Below are 17,083 nucleotides of genomic sequence, written 5' to 3' on the forward strand. Positions count from 1 at the left end.
GGTTTCATTTCACTAATCTTAATATTTACCTGTCCTCTCAGTTAGCTTAACTGTTTGTGATTTTTGAAGTGACTGTCACTATAAATCTAGCAGCATGAATACCTTATCATCCTGGGGTTTTGGAAATCTAACTTATCAAATTCACAGTTCAATTCTTTCGCGAAATCAGGAAAACACCTGACATGTTTAAAGATGATGAAAATATTATTTGAAGCTCTATTCATCGTGAAATAATGCATGTACTCCTGACCAGTGATAGACGTTTATTTTCCAACGCTGGTGAAGCTTTTTTCCACAGAAAGACCTGGGAGTAAAATCTTTCATTCAAACTGAAGTGTTTCTAGTTGGAATGCACATTTTCTTCTTTGATAATACATTTACAAATGTTGCCCCCCAACATCGCCGGCTTAGACCACATTCATCGAATTAAAACCTCGCTCTGGTGTACAGTTGATGCGGCCTTTGTTTGTAGCCCACACAGCGCTAATGAATGTTAGACCTCCAAACCAAACAAACTCAAAGGAACAACAAGGTCTTCATCCTTTTGTGTCCAGGCATCAGTGTGTGTGAATACTAAACACGCCTTTCCATTTATGCTTCTCTGTCAGAGCGTCTGAAAAACCGAGCGTACTAGTACATTGTTTTCTCGAGCGACTCATTAATTTCTGTTGTGTTCCTTTTTCTTTTCGTCTGCAGAAATGTTGTCATTGAAGGAAACTAGCTGTTTGAAAGGTCGCACAGACTGAAATACAGGCAGAGCGGCAGTGCAAACTAGCTGCTGTGATAATATGTGCCTTTTCTTCTTTAATAGCTGTGGCTGTGGAGCTAACTGGTCAGTGACTGGCACTGGAAGTTGTCTGCCAGTTCTCCTGAGCTATTTCTGTCCTCTTGTCCTCATCCTGAGGCATGCTGGCCTTTGTTATGCTCTGCTGTTTCTGCACCCAGCTCCACATTCACACCACGATGTTTGCATCCATCCTTATGTTTACTCTTGTGTTCCCAATGTGAACAAATGAAGCAGCCACACAGGGAACAGAAAAATATCTGTTGTGTGAAGATGGAGTGCCTATCAAGACTAAGAGGAGGCAAGTGGAGCAGGGTGTATGTGTACGTGTTGTTCTTTTTGCTGAAATGTTGTGAAATCTCTCATTCATTGATGTAAAAGACTAAAATGTATATATTCTTCTGTTTGAAAGCAACACTAAAGAGAGCTGTACGCATTCTGAGGATTAAATGTAGTAACTTCTCCATGTTTATGCACACAGCCTTGCCAAGGACATGCTGATTATAGGACACGAGGACTGTAAACAACCATGTTTTACTACATCTATCTATGTTGAGGAAGATAGGTAGGACAAATTAACACTCAAGTTTCAAGGTAAAGCTTTGATTCACATACACAATTAACATTTTGTGTCGAGCTGTATGTTTATGTGAAGGTTTCAACCATGTGTCCACTTCTGTTTCTTTTCTCAGTGGTTCTCAACGATGCACCCACTATCACCCACAGAAAAATGGACCACAGCAGTGGTATGTTTAGGGTCCATGCTAGCCAAATGTGCACTTAAGACACACTTTAAAGTTCAAAATTGATAAAAAGCTATTGTTTTTTTTATTGATTTCAGTCTGGTTTACTTACATTTGTATTCTAATGAGGTGAAATAACAAAGTAAGACTAACAATTTGGCACAACATATTGATTCAGAGATGGTTTTATTGTTTAAAATGATTCATTTTTACAGCTAAAAAAAGTCACTCCAATTCCACAGTCAGTTATGCTTCCTTGCTTATGGATTCTTATCAGCCTCCCAGGGGGGAAACATTTACATTAAACTGAGCATTTCACTACAATCAGTTTAAAACATGAGCCTATTTATTTGTTAAATTCCCATTAAACTGAACATTTCCACTGGCAGAAATGTTAGACAAGGTGAACAGAATTAATACAAGGATATTTTAGATTACATTTGTGTCCCCCTCAGCTCTACCTTTTCTCTGAGCTTTGAAGTTGACACACCTTTTAACAGAAATGGTTTTTGCTATTGTGGCTACTGGTTATGGTTTAAGTTACTTTGTAGCGATGGTCTCACCAGCTCTGCTGCTGTTACCTTCAGGATAGGATCTTGTTCCACTTTTCCATACCAGAGATAGATGGACCCTGTAGCTCCTCAGACTTCTCTCACATCTATGCCTGATAACTTTCATTATCCCACAAATCTCAAGACCAGCCAGAGATGGAAACTAATGTTTTTCCCACAATGTTTCCATTTCCATGTTAAGAATGCTAATGGAGATGTGATGTTTTTGCCAGTGTCAACAGGCAGAGGTGAATTGAGCCGGACCAGATTCTTTTGATGGACTTGATAATATGTGTGAGGTCAGGTTGTCCCTGGCGTTGATAATTCATTTCCATTATGGGATTTCGGCCAATCAGAATCAAGTGTTAATCAGCGGGGTAATTAAGCAGAAAAACATTTCCACTCAATGTGTTGCAAAGAGTATGCACTGGAGAGTCACATTTCTTACTCTTGTTGATTGGTAATAAAGATTATCAAACTAAAGTCATAATTAAATACTGTTTTCAATTATAAAAAAGTAAAATTACATCCTTATATTTTACCCATGTTTCTTATTTTGTGACATCTCAAATATTGGCCTGGAATAAACTGAATACGTTTCTTGTTCTGCCAAACAGAGCTGCATTAACCTCAGACATTTACAAGTGATTCAAAGGAAGAACACATTTCTGGTTTGATTTGTTTTGACCTCTAAAAATCAAACATTGCTTTCCACTTCAAACACACAAATGAGATTTTAACTTTTATTAGATTTAAATAGCAAACTTTGAAAGGCTTGGTTCGTGGCTCCAGCATCAGTTTGTGCTCCGAGTATGTCAGAGTGAATAAAACACAGAAAGTTTCCATGTAGAAGAACTGTGTGTGAACTCAAATCTTAATTACTCCGATGATACTTGCGTCTAATGTGAGGGGTTTTGGTTTTCTCCACCTACACACACTGTGCTAAACTCACAGCTGATAACAAGATCAGGACTGTTCTGTGGTTCCTCCTCTAACCCGGCAAATCATTAAGCCAGGGAGAAGTCGATAGTAATGAGGAGGGGTTTATTCAAACTGGATACAAGATGAAACGATTTAGAAACTTCCTAAAATAACTCCCAAAATAAATCCAAACATTACAGATGGGGGATTTCTCACTGTGTAATTCGCTCTGTGGGTGGGTTTTCCTTTAAAGGGAAAAGCAGAGTCGATGGTGTAGATGCACCTCAGGGATATGTCCAGTAAAACCAGATGATCTTGTTCAGATTAAATTCAGCGCTGAGAGGATGGAGCAAATAATCTCACCCTGGACCGACATGCAGTTTTCTCCTGAGTGTAAACAGGTGTCAGGGAGCCCTGCTTACTCGGATTTCTCTGATTGACTGTTTCCACCATAAGGTTTTTCTCTTACACTCCTAACTGTACTGGCTCCTAGCAACATCTCACTTCTAAAACCCATCTAAACAACAGCCAGAGGGCCCAGCTGGCAAGATCCAAGCACCTAAAGTGATGGAGCCTTTGATGTTTGGACCTTAAATCTGAACCAAAATCACAATCATAAGTACTTTATTGATCCTACAGGGAAAACTGTAACTGTAAAACATCTTAACCCCGAGAGCCTCAGTATTGTGATCACATTTAGTCTGTGTCTTATCACCTGTGCCAGATGTAGTCTTATGAAGCGCTGAGTTTTAAGAGGTTTAATTGTGAATGTTAGGGATTAACAAGCAATTTGCTGCATTGTTTTGCAATCTAACATTAAGAAAAAGCTCATTAAAGGAGCAGTCCGTAGGATTTAGATAGCCTTGCCTTAAGGGTGACTAGAATATGGTAGCAGTAAAAAAAAAAAAGAGAGCAAAAAGGCCCTCTCTGAGACAAGGGTTTGGTCTTCCTGGGATCTGGGTTGCACGCTGCAGAGGGATGCAGTCTGGAGTTGAACCCAAGTATCTACCTCAAGGTGTTTTATATCTTAAATATTTGGGTTGAAGTTTCCTGAATAATGTTTGATGAGGATTTATGTTTCAGTGTGAGATACATTTTAAGGTGAAACAGTTCTGTGTTTTTATCATGGTCAACAAAGCCATTAAAAGGACCGCACAAGAATCCACATGTTCATGCTGCATATTTAAGTTTTCACAGTGGAACATAAATTACTATAAGTTATGTATTGCCTTACATCACAAACGCTTTATAACCTGCAAATGATATAGCACCCATAATTCCACAGATATAGTTTATAGGAATAAATGCTGGGGACTATCTCCAGTGGGGGAGTGTAACATATATTCTGCATCATTGATATTTAAATGGAAAACAATGCAGGCCTATGTGTAGTTGGGTCTAAATAAATGAATGCTGGGTTTTATGCCCTCTGAAGAAAAGCTAAGCCCTGCATGCTCCACATCATCCAGGTCATATTGTGATGCTAAATATTAATGGATTGAAATACACTTATAGATGATATGGAGACATCATATTGGCGTATATACTGCCCAAATAACTAGGCCAGTAATATTCTATTCATTGAGGTCCAGCCATGTGCAGACTCAAAACTGCATTTGAAGGACTCAATTCTAAGACCCTTGGCACCCCCTTGGCCTGTGCATTCTTAAGCCAAGGGTCGCATCTTCAGTGTGTAACCGTAATCCCAGCCCTGACCCGAACCGTCCTTGTTGCAACAACACATGGGTCCTAGAGTTGCGGTCCTGAAACCACAGCGTCTGGCTCTGCAGACAAACGTGGGCTCGTTATGTCGTCCTCTCTGATTGGTCATCCAGACCGTCTGCGTCTGGAGTCTGATAGCATTTAAAGGTCGAGACAACATAAGCATACTTACTTCAGCAGTTTGTAGTTTTCATAGGCTTGAATCCTCTCAGGGAAATTAACAGAGTTCCTATTTTTTGTGTGATAAAGTTAATTAATCGATAATGTGCAACTTATTTTGTTGTCAAGAGGAAACGACGACAGTGGACCGAGTTGAGTGGACTGCTAATTCCAGCAATGAGCAAGATAAATGCTGACTTCATGGAGACGATGTTTGCACTCATGGGCGATACAATTAGGAGTATTAGGAAGACGGTGAAGAAAGAGACTGACCGGATGAGCTTCAAAAACACTGTAAGTAAGCGTTTTGAGTTAAAATGAGAAACTTCATGTGCTTTGAACTCATGCTAATGTTAGCTGCTGTTCTTCAGTGCCACAGGTGTTGTTTGTTTGCCTTGCTTGCATACCTGAGATAATTGTTTCTTTAGTAATATAACTTACTGTTTGTGGTGTAAACACAAATAAACGAGTAAAAACAACAACATACACATTAGCACCTGCTTAACAAGTCAGGCCCCCATAGCTCCCCAAATCACAGCTCCCTGTAGTTGTTGCTGACTGCTATGTGGTTGTTTAGATGTGTGGTGGCTGTGCTAATGGTATTGAAGTAACATCTGCTGGTGAGACAATCTGTTTTTTAATGTAATATGAACATTTTAGATCAATGGATCTCAGCCGCACATGGGATGAGATGATCCAGGCTTCTGATACAAGATTGGTTGCAGCTTCTTTGAATTAGCTGAGCTCTTCCAGGTCATCTCTATGTGTTACCTTCTCTCAGTTCAATCAAACAATCTCATTTCCCCTCTGATTTTTAGGTCTTCAGAATAACATAGCATATGAGTGTTAAACTTTTGTACAGAAACAGTGTTTTTTCTACTGTCTGAATTCTGCAGAGGGAAAGGTATCTCGACTTTTAAGTCCCTCGTCTGGGGTCAAACACCCAAAATACTGCATTCCCACAATGCAATTTGATGTAATCTTTTTACTAAACCAACTCTGTCTGGCAAACACCAATTTCTCTCGACTCCTTCCCTCTTTAGCTTTCAGTTCTTTTTGTGTGGACTCAGAGATAACCCTTATGGCATTAAACAAAGAGTCCAGTTTTTCTTCACATAAAGTTCTGCCTGCAGAAAATTCTGATACAGTGAGCAAAAAAGTTAGTGCTTTTATTTGATCTCTTGCCTTGATATTAATCTCACAAACCCTCAGTTTTACCTTGAGACCTCAAGGGGCCCTGAAAACCAGGTTTGGAAACTGATATACAAGAGAGTGCAGTTTTACACATCCCCAAGCTTCATTTCCATATTATTTCCATATGAAAACTCCCCATGTTTTCCAGTAATTGTCTGCTCCTTACCTGAGCTCCTTGTCTCTGATTCAAACTAGTGGATCTTAGCATTGTCCCTGTATGAACCTCATATTTTCCCCAAGGACAGAAGTGGACTATTTTATGGAGTCTAAACAGCATGCTTAATGCATTCAGCCCTGGCAGGGGCCCCCACTTTTTGGCACATAATTTGTTACTGCCATTCCCATCCTGCAGCAGCTGAGGGGGAGTCTTGCCCCCGTTCTGTGATCCAGCCAGGGTATATCTGGTTCTGGTTGTTTGTTTTCGGTCTTTGTTGTCTCTGCTTCAAACCCTCTTCCAGCCTCCACAGGATGAGAGTACATTCTCTCTGGTTTTGTTATGGCGTTGCTTTGTTTGCAGAGTTTTATGTCGTGCTATGTGGGTTACTTCCAGTTCTGAGTTTCACAGATTTTCAGTGTAAAATATTAAGATAATTTTTCATTTCACAGACGAGGAAAAATCTGCGGTAATATATTTAGAATATGACACCCTGCAGAACTGTTGTGGAATTGGATTACAAGAAGATTGCAGTGCTGCTGTTCTTAAAGCTAGTCTCTGTTGCTTTCTCAATCCCACAATTGTCTGTAATAACACAGGAAGGAGATATACTTGAGTGCTGACACAATGATGTGTAGATTTCAGGGTTTACTCAAATGTGTCAAACACATGATAGTCAAAATAAAAAACAAAATAAAGGCTGTCATGATGAAAGCAGCATCCATATGTCTTTAAAATTAGAGAGCAGAGCTCCCTCTGTGAAATCCCCCACAACAATATGGGACGGAAAGATACTCTAAATATCACAAATATTCTATCTGGAATTGTTTCCACCCGATTGTGTTAATAATAATGTAGCGCCTCTAATCACATTAGTCAGATGTAAAGTGGGATTGGGTTTGATGCTTGGGCATACAGCATGAAATATTCAGATGGAGGTGTCCTACATTAGGCTGTGAATCTTAATTTTTCCACACTGGAGGAAAGTGTCTTCTAACACAGCCTTTGTCTGATAGCCATGTTGAGATGCTAATCTGGGAACCAAACATATTACACTGCGAAGTGAGAGCCGATAGACATTTTCTGTTGTTGCTTGAAACAAAGAGAAAGTCATTAAGCTCAGGCACATGTTTAACTGAGCAGAGAAAGTGTGCAGCTGTCTGATTGTGAGCATGCAGAAACTATCCTTTGAATCAATGACGTCTGCTCATATTATTTATTCCTCTAGCTATGCTAGTGACTCTGTGAGGCTGTAATTTATAGACACTGTGCATCGCTACAAGGTAAATACAAGCTTAAGTATGCTGCCAAGCTCTCAGAGAAAAACCTGATTTAATCTTATGTAAATGTACTTGTGAAGATGTATTTATGCTCCACTGTGCATTGTCTGTGAAATATTTTAACTAAGTTTGGTTTCTTAACTTACGAACATGCTTAACATGCAAACATGCTCACAGCAGTACACTTTGCTGGTTACACAACGCTCTGATGGAGTGTATATTGCCAGGAAGCTTAACCAGACAGTCTCAGACAACTTTATCACCATTTTCTGAATCTATACTGCCAAACCATGCCGCGCTACAAGACACCATCTGTCATCTGTGCTTTTTTACATCCAGGCTGTAGAGCATTATAGTTTTATAGCAGCTACAGCCCTAGCTAGTGGCAGGTGGCTGCACTACAACTTAGACACAACATATGGCTGGCATTTTATGCAGTATTTAAAATATGAATGATTCCTTTAATTAGTAATTCCGGTGATGACTATAGAGGGTGGTGACGTTAAATCGTTTAGTCAGCTTAACACGCACACCCCAGTGCTAACATTTGCTGATAAGCTCTTCTTATAAAGATGTGGTTATCAGTTTTTCTTTTTAAGTTATATTTTGAGGTATTCTTTTTAATAGATAGGACAGCTGAAGAGAGACAGGAAATAGTAGAAAAAGTAGAGAGTGGGGGAAGACCTGCAGCAAATGGTTGAGGCCTGGAGTTGAGACAGTGACCGCCATAACGAGGACTATAGCCCCTGTATGGGGTGCACGCTTAGACCACTGGTTTTCAGTTTAATATATGTTTTTAAAAACTTAGTAAAGCACAGAAAAAACCCCTGGTGGAGGTAGGATAGATATTTTAGAAATCACTAGTTATTATGATTCAACCAAAGGGTTGGATAAATGTCTCAATTAAACATCTGCTGAGATATTTTAGTCAAGACTTAAATCATAAGTTGACTGACATCATCATATGTGGTCATGGCACTTTCACGACTGAATATAACAGATATTAAAGTAAAAAAAAAACAACTTGACAACTTTTTCCATGTAAAATAATTCATTTGTTGAAACAAAAAAGCCATGACCTCTTCACACTTAAGAACTTATGAAAAATGTATCACTAGCTCTTGAATTGTGCATGTGAGCCTGTCATATGTCATAACGCTTACAGGCCCTCAGCTAACGGATGTCTTTGAATCTTTAATATCAGACGGAAGGTTACACTCGTCTCCAACCTGACGTGAGCTTGCAGGTCATTCTCCGCCCAGCTGGTGAGAGTGACAGTTGACTGCTCAGAGGTACTTTAAATAAATCATTACCTTATGATGTTGAAGCTCAGACATTTGTGACATTAATTCTTTTGTGAGACCTCGCTGCAGGATTAATTTCTAACTGGAAAGCATGGGGTGTTTAGAAGATCTCCAGTTTGTTGTACTTGTTGCTCAGCTGTCAACACAGCTTTGTTCTCTGGTTCTTCTCTGGATAAATATTTATGCCTCTAAGTGCTGGAACAAGGAATGGCTGAAGGCTTTTTTAAAGAGATGTTTAATTTAGATTAATAATTTGTGTCAAATAATTTGACCGATGTTAGATACTTTTTTGTGGGTAAAACAGCAGCCACAAGTTGGGATGTCATGATCAGCTTTTTAGGCCCCTGATCAGATTTTTAATATATTGAATATTTGTTGATACAGAGCCCCGATCCAATACTTGTGTTTGCCTATATAATAGTTGCACAAGAGATGAGAGTTGAGCTGCACGCTGTTTTTTTCCACTAACAAAAATAAATAATTAAAATATAACTAAAATATCTTCTGTTTATTCATTGTTGTAAAACTCTGTTTTACAAGCTCTGCTGTATGAGACCCACTAAATTTGTGTGCATTCACTACAGCATGCTTAAATCTGAGGCTGAACACAACACTCACAAGACGATGCGTGATCCACAATGTTAGCATCCGGCTGCGAGACGGAGAACATAAATATTGGGAGCGACAGCGAGATTAAAACACGGTTGCATGCCACCAGCTAAGGAGTGGCATGCCTGTATAGAGAACGGCAGCTGCCGCTAGCCACAAGGTTGCTAATGCTAACGTAACAGACTGACCTGTGTTCGGTTTGTTTTGGCCTTTTTGTGTTACCGTGGGCTGTGTAGAGCAGATGCTTTTCTGTAATGTGTCTGGCGGTGAACATGTGAGTTCTACAATAAAATTTAAATCATGGTTTGAGTTCTGCATCAATGTCCCATTTGTTATTTCCTCATTATAGTTAAGCAAACTCAGAACGCTCAATTACTCGCGTTTGCAGCTGCAAATTGTGTTCAGTGACAGCTGACGTAAATCACCAGATCAAATGCTGATCACTGATCAATTAAAAAACGCCTAGATCGGCTCCGATATAGTAGCCATTTAACTTGGAGGCTTTCATAACAATTCTACACAAAGATAGTTTCATAATTTCCTGGTCTTCAACAGATCTTTAAATCCACTGTGTTTATGCTGAATAGCTGCTTCAAACAGAAAGCTATTTTTATTCAGAGAAATTTGGAAAGATGGTCAAGCAGACGTGAGTGTTGAACATATTCTCTCTCTTGTTGGCTGACTCTCACTCCTCTAAGCTCTGTGTTTTCAGTTTCAAGATTTCGGTTATTTTGGGTACAAATAAACAACCTCTTGATTAGAGTGGAATACAGTGGTTTCTTTTCGAGAACAGGCGTGCTGTGGTTTGTGTAATTATGTCATTTCTTACCACTGTTTCAACAGTGCAGTACTTCAACCTCATGGAACATTAATTAGCAGTCTCTCCACTGACACTTCAAGGGTTTCAGCAAAGGAGCATTGTCTATTCACTCCCTGCCAGGCTGCAGCCATGCCCTGTTCACTATCAGGGCATTGTTATTAATGTTGGCATCACACTTAAACTTGAGAGGTGAATTAATGAGTTTGGATGGTATATCAAAGGTTACATGAAGCTCACAGTGTGAAAAAAGCTATTGGAGGATAATTTAAATGGTCAGTAGTTTGTCATTTGCTTCCTCTGACTCATCCTGAAAACATAAACATTCATTCAGGTAGAAGTTGTTTTCTGCTGTTAACAAATTGGACTGTAATTTGTGGTGTCAGTTGATTGGTGCAGATTTTAACAGACCTAGCCAAGGGCTTGATGGATGGCCACCTGCAGGAGAGGCAGCCGAGTGTGACCTTTCAGTTTACACAGTCACTACAAAGTCAGACCAAGTGAGCACACACACTTTATGTTCACTGTATAACTTTGTGTTGGAACTGTGGGAGTCATTGTGGACATTCAGTTGCTTTAGATGACTCATAGAGAGGAAGCGAGTTCGCTGATTTCCAAGATATTCTAAAATCTGGGAAGTCACATGAGTGTTTTGGCAAAAAGTTAATTTCTGTCAATCTGTTGTGTTAAATATTCACTGTAAGGCCAAACTGCCCAGACAGTTTTCATAAAAAGTTCATTCAGCTACCTCTGCCTTTGACATTTCAAACAGGTGCATTAAATCAAAGCATACACACCAAAGCCTGATTCCAATATTCATAATAACAAACTCAAGGACCTTGAGGCGTGTTCCCACCATTGACTGCATATTAATAAGAACAGCGTGCCTCCATCTCCTCCCATTGTGAGGAATGAAGCCATAATACCGCTTCTAACAGACGCTAACATGTTTTGCTGGAGGAGCTAAAGCATGCGCCGAGGTGATCTGGCCGGCGGACCTGCGGGGCTGGCGTCACTCCCAACCTTGCTGTAAACCAAAACACACATTTAACATACCAATAAAACATCAACCATCCCTCAGGTCGGTACAGTCCACAGCAGAACATATTTCTTATGTTAATGTGAAGCAGACACTCATGGAAAGTTCAGTGACTGTTTCGGTGTCTGCTATATTTTCTGTGTTTGCTGTTCGTCATTTACTCTCCTAATCCAGTAAAGAATGCTGCAAGAGCCGCATTTATCAACACAGCTGTCAATCATGACATCACATCCACCCTTTTAGCATCAAATAGCTAAACTAATCTTCTCTGTTGTCAACTTATCAACACTTAGTTGCACCTCCTCCACTGCTCCTGATTTGCAGCTGGCAGACATTTTTCTTTTTCATGCAAATTAAATTGCTGACGTAAAGCTTAGTCACCCTGCTCCTCCCAGAAATGTACAAAAACGAAGCCTGGACCTGGAGCAAGCTGGTTTAGAATTTCATCACCATCTGGCTACAGGAAATTTTAGATGCACCTGTAGACTTATTTGTGTTTTAAGTCAAATGTATCATATAATTTACGAATGATAATGGCCTTTTATTACTTTTTGTTGCTTCCTATAAGAATTGCCAAAATACCAGAATCAAGAATTCATACGTAAGGTGAGGCATCGTTAATTAAGTTTTGTTCTCAGGATTATGGGAAGATATCAGGAGCGAGCATTTATATGAAGACTCACTGTGCAGCAGAAATGTCGACTCTTCAGAGCAGAAAAGAAACACTGACGAAACAAATGTTGTTAATGATTGACTAATTCCTTCAATACTGCCAGTCAGTCGTGCCAGTGAGCCAGCATTAGCATGCACCGTATCAGGTACGACATGATACGCAAGCACTTCTGCTTTTCCTGCTGTGAGGAGCCAAAAAGTCTGCTTTGAAGAAGGTCCAGTGACAAACATTTGAAGTTGAGTGGGTCATACTGGAAAGCTGGAAACTTAACAAAATCACCAACTTGCCAATCTGTGAAGCAGGACCTGAGCTGAAGTGGGTTGTGCATTGACATTAAGACTATAATCCAGTGAACAACAGTGTGAGAAGTAAAGACTCAATAATTGAGCAACAAATCAGTGACAGGCAGATAATTGGCTTATGTTTGTTTATGTGACTCCTCAGGTCCGTAAGAACGTGGAGTAAATAGTTGAATTGAGGCACAGGAAGCTTAATATAGAGGTCACAACAATCAGTGTGGGCTGTATAATAACTGGCTGTATGAACACGTACTGAAACATTGAAGCTAAATGAAAGGACAGTCAGTTATACCTCAGCCAGAGAGCTTACCACCCACAGCTGAGGCACTGGAAGTATAAGCAGTGTAAGCACTGGGAAAACAAAGCCCAAACTAAAACCCACACTTCAAATAGAAAACACAACACCAATCAAGAGTGCCACCACCAACCATATCACCATCAGAAAGTGGGTACCCCCTCAGCGTCCTGTCGAAGCACACGATTGGAGCTCAACAGACGGGGCATTACAGACCACAGAGGCACAGTGGAAACTCTAAACTATGAACTACCTGTTAAAGAAAAACACCAAAGACGGTAAACAAGGAGACTCATAGAGTCATTACTAATATCATTCATTATTTCATGTAATCAAAGTAATGTATGGAGGTAAGCTGTCAGTAAAGGCTTTAAAAACACCTCAATTGCAGAAAAAGGTAGTCAGGAAGTGGCACGTTGATACTTATTGGGTTACAATGTACTCCCTGTTTCCTTCTCCTAAAGCATTCATGAGTTTAAAAGGTTATTAAGCTCCTTGAAATCTGAAATAACTGAATTGAATTTGTCATAGCTCCTCATTTCACTGAGCGTTATCTCTTGTTGAATGAACTCAAAGTCTAAACATATATCAGTCTCAGCAGAATACGTCTCCGTTTGTGGCTTTCACCTGGCTTAACACTTGGCCCATAATGGTCTTTGTGCCGTCTGTCTTTATTTTGTCGTTCCTGGATATCTTTGAATGGATGACTATGTTGTGGATACTGATGAGTTTGTACAGCACACTTTAGCAGATATAGTGGCAACAAACTCCACTGCAGTAAGTTGTCTCATTGATTAGTGCTGCACAAGTTGCAATTTCATCAGTATCACAATGAGGGGAAAAAATAACTATGGTAATGATTAAGAAGAAATATTGTAGGCAAATAAGCAGGGCTCTCTATATCAGCATTCAAATATTTTACTTGTTATACTGGATGATAGGTAAAATGTGTATATTTGACCCCTTATACCCAGGCTGGAGGCCTGTCTATAATGACCATACTTTCACACAATTTTAATGCATTCAGATGAAATCCATGCTACCTATCAGCTACCAACAGATTAATTGGTGGGGAAAATACTGCTTTTTGGACTTATGTTGCATTCAGGAGGGACATGATGTGAACAAAGGTGTTTGGCAAAACAAGAGCAAAAGCCGACTGGCCGAGAAACTGTGATTTTTAGCTAATATGCACTTTTGAGTATTTGTATATTAATTGTGCTTCTTATTGCTATAGCATTATTGATCAATGTAACAGAAATTAGCTATTTTTTTGGTCATACTGTGCAGAATTACTGACCACCTCTTCATTAGTAGTCCCTGAAACCAGTAAAAATCTATCAATGACAACTTAATAACTTAAAATGATATTACTTTTGTGCTACTTCATTCTAACTCTCTATAAAACATTGTTTGCATATAATTTTACCATTTCTCCACAGAAGTAATGTTAATATCCTGAGATCAGTAGTGTGGCTATGTTTGTGCCAGACCTCCCAATTCCTTGCCTTTAAATTCTTCTAGAAAGCTGTAGCATGGACAGGGCAGCCTCCAGGCACACTTTATCGCAGCATGGCCTGGAGCATGAAGTCTCGGTGGGCAGTGGCTTAAGCCCTGAGGGTTTTGAGTGTAGCCTCAAATATAATGTTTAATACAAGTCAAACTGACAGCTGTGAGTATTTTTACATGCTAGCTTGATATATTTTCATTATACAATTAACCACTGTTAACCTCTCCACCTGCTCCATGTCAATGATTAAAATAAGCTGTTTCAGTGGAGTTTAGGTGCCCAGTGTGCCACCACATCAACATACGGCTTGTTTATCCACAAAAGAAAGTCCACGGGAGGTATCACCCACAGTCTCCCCAATGTCCCCAAACTGCAGCACATTGTAGGGAGCTTTATTAAATATGGAAATATCAAACCAATTAATTAGGTCTCTACTGGATTACTGTGTTGCATCTTGGCATGCAATCAGAGAAATAATTACACTTCATGGTTAAAAAAGTGCTGTTTAGCCCTGAGTGAGTAAAATGTTTTTGCTGTTTTATGATTTACAGTTGAGTTGTACCCTATAGGTGCAATAACTATTTCTAAGTGTTGTGTTTTGACATGTCTCCATGGTGATGAGGCTGTACTCATTGCAGACTGAGATGTTTAATAATCACATCTGTGTAACGTTTGAGTGTCTTAATACTTGGGGAGTGTATAGAGTTCACAATCAAGTCAAATCAGCGCTTCGTGAGCTCTTTTTTGAGTGAGTTTTAAGCTCGGATGGAAAAAGAAATGAGGAGTCGTACATGCTGGCCTTCTTTTTGACAATTTTCATCAAATATCTTCAAGAGTTTTCATCAGTGCAACCATCAGGAAGTTCAAACATGAGAGGCACAATCAGTGATTGGTGTACATGATCCTTTCTTTCCAACATCAGATGATTGTAAACCTTCCAGAAGACCATAAACTGCATTAGCCCCTCTGTAATTGGTGCAGAATATGTTTCTGATTGCGTTTTGGCACATTAAAATCGACTGGAGATTTTTATAAAGCTCTACTTGTCTGGAGCTAATAATCACAATGGAACTATTAAGGTCATCAATTTGATGGTTTTTGAACTTAGCAATGTGTGCACTTTTTATAAACCCATAAAGGACCTGGCTTTCCTCACAGGTGGGTATATTTGATTCTAACGTTGCTATTTTGGAAATAAGTCTGCTTAATTTGATGTTGGTCTGTTTACTGTGAAAGAAAGAAAAGAGACGAGAGTGGCTGAGAAAAGGAAGGACAAGGCAGGCCGGCTGTGAATGTAGCAGACTGTGGACACTGCGTCCATAGTAACAGTTAAACTCTGCAGCCTTCTCAAAATGAGCTCACTTAGTTGTTTTTACTCACCTTAAACTGAACACTTCCACTGATGGTGAAGAGAAACAAGGTGAACAGGACCACATGAATCAGCGCAGCACCTGATTGACTTTTTCTGCCTCGTCACCATTAGTCTGGGATAGTTTCTTTTCTATTTATCAGTCTTTAAACACTTCCGTAGCCTGTTCAGTTTGTTTACTTCATTTGGCATCTTCAGTTTTGTAGATTTCTCCATCCTAGCCTCCAGTTTTAGTGCCATTTATCTCTCCTACCTCCTCTCCACCGTTTTGTCAAATGAACTGGATTTCTGTCAGGAGATGATATTACTGCCAATGAGAGTCTGTGATAAGACAGTCCCTCCAGGATTTGGGGTGAATTTTTTTTATGATTGTTAGGCCCAAAAAGTCTGATTTTTCCCCAATAACATCCCAGGGGCAAGTAAATATGCTAAATTACAGTTGTTTTTAGAAACATTCTTGATGTGACCACTGTGACTGTATTTTGATTCTCTTAATTCAAATAAAAATGCCATGAAAGGGCTGTATTCAACATTTCACCACACTGGAATAAATCAAGCTCTACACGCGGAGCTTTTTACGTTGAGAGCGGCAAAAACCGCAAACCTCAAATATTAAACAGATGTCCCCTGGTTGTGTTTTTGTCACTAACACACATCGGGGGGTAAAAATCCTCACTGAAGTTGAGACAGGTACATGGAGGCAGGGAGAGCTGGTTCACAAAGCACACCTGCTGCAGGTAGGTGACCAAGCTAACACTGTGCCCCTCAGATAATAACTCAGCCTGTCACAGAATGCATTGATTTTATTTCCAAAAATTAGACGCACTGCGGGGGAAACATGGATTCTTAAGGCCGATTTTATACTTCTGCGTCTCCCGTATGCAGCAGGGGCTGACGCAGACATGAGCACCACATACTTGTGTGTCTGTGTCGCACAGCAATTCTCCGCCGAAATGACTGAGGGCAGTGTGGTCTCTCTGATAGCCGGCCGCCTACTTCCGGTCCCGCTACGATCTCTGTTTACTTTTCCACATCGATTCAGAGCGTGTTATGTTAATCTACAGCTGATACATGTTGCTGTTTATCATACAGAGATGATTACATGAAGAATAGAGAGGAGGAGATGAAATACACGGCCGATGTGCGGCCGATGTCCGGGATCCCGGAAGTGTTGTAAATGCGGGAAAGACAAAGCCGCCGAGCGGACCAATCACAGAGCTTGTGGTCCGCGTCGGCTCTACAGGGAGTTACATTTTGGAGGAGGTGCACGTCAGCTACGTGCGTAGGCCTCGGCGTAGGTACGGGAGCTACGCGGACCCATGGCGTAGGGTACGCCGTTGATTCAAAGCAGAAGTATAGATCCGCCTTAAATGTCAAACCATCTGCTACTAAAGTTTTCGTCTCGTCGTCGTCTCGTCAACAAAATCAACACGTATGATCTATAACTTATTAATACTAAAAGGGTATTTGAGTATCTATAAATAACAACGTTGTCATCGTCACGTCCTGCCTGCTGTCCTCGCTTTTCACCCGTTCTCCGTGCGTGTTTTGCTGTTGAAGTGCCGATCAAGTGAGGACTTACGTTACTTACTATGTTCCAAGGAAGTGAAATTGATGACGAGACCGATGACGTGCTGAGGTTAAGGTGAGCCTCGTATCC

The 17,083-nt window shown here is 40.1% G+C and overlaps 1 long non-coding RNA gene across 1 annotated transcript in view; it reads left to right on the forward strand.

Annotated features, from left to right (window-relative positions):
* Window positions 1-4,848: 4,848 nt before the first annotated feature.
* Window positions 4,849-17,083, forward strand: part of LOC117809997 — a 52,368-nt gene continuing 40,133 nt past the window's right edge. Inside the window, exon 1 of the long non-coding RNA XR_004630659.1 lies at window positions 4,849-5,174. This is a non-coding gene — a long non-coding RNA (uncharacterized LOC117809997). The remainder of the gene's footprint in view (window positions 5,175-17,083) is intronic.

This window comes from Notolabrus celidotus, chromosome 3 (genome assembly GCF_009762535.1).
Source record: "Notolabrus celidotus isolate fNotCel1 chromosome 3, fNotCel1.pri, whole genome shotgun sequence".
NCBI classification, from domain to species: domain Eukaryota; kingdom Metazoa; phylum Chordata; class Actinopteri; order Labriformes; family Labridae; genus Notolabrus; species Notolabrus celidotus.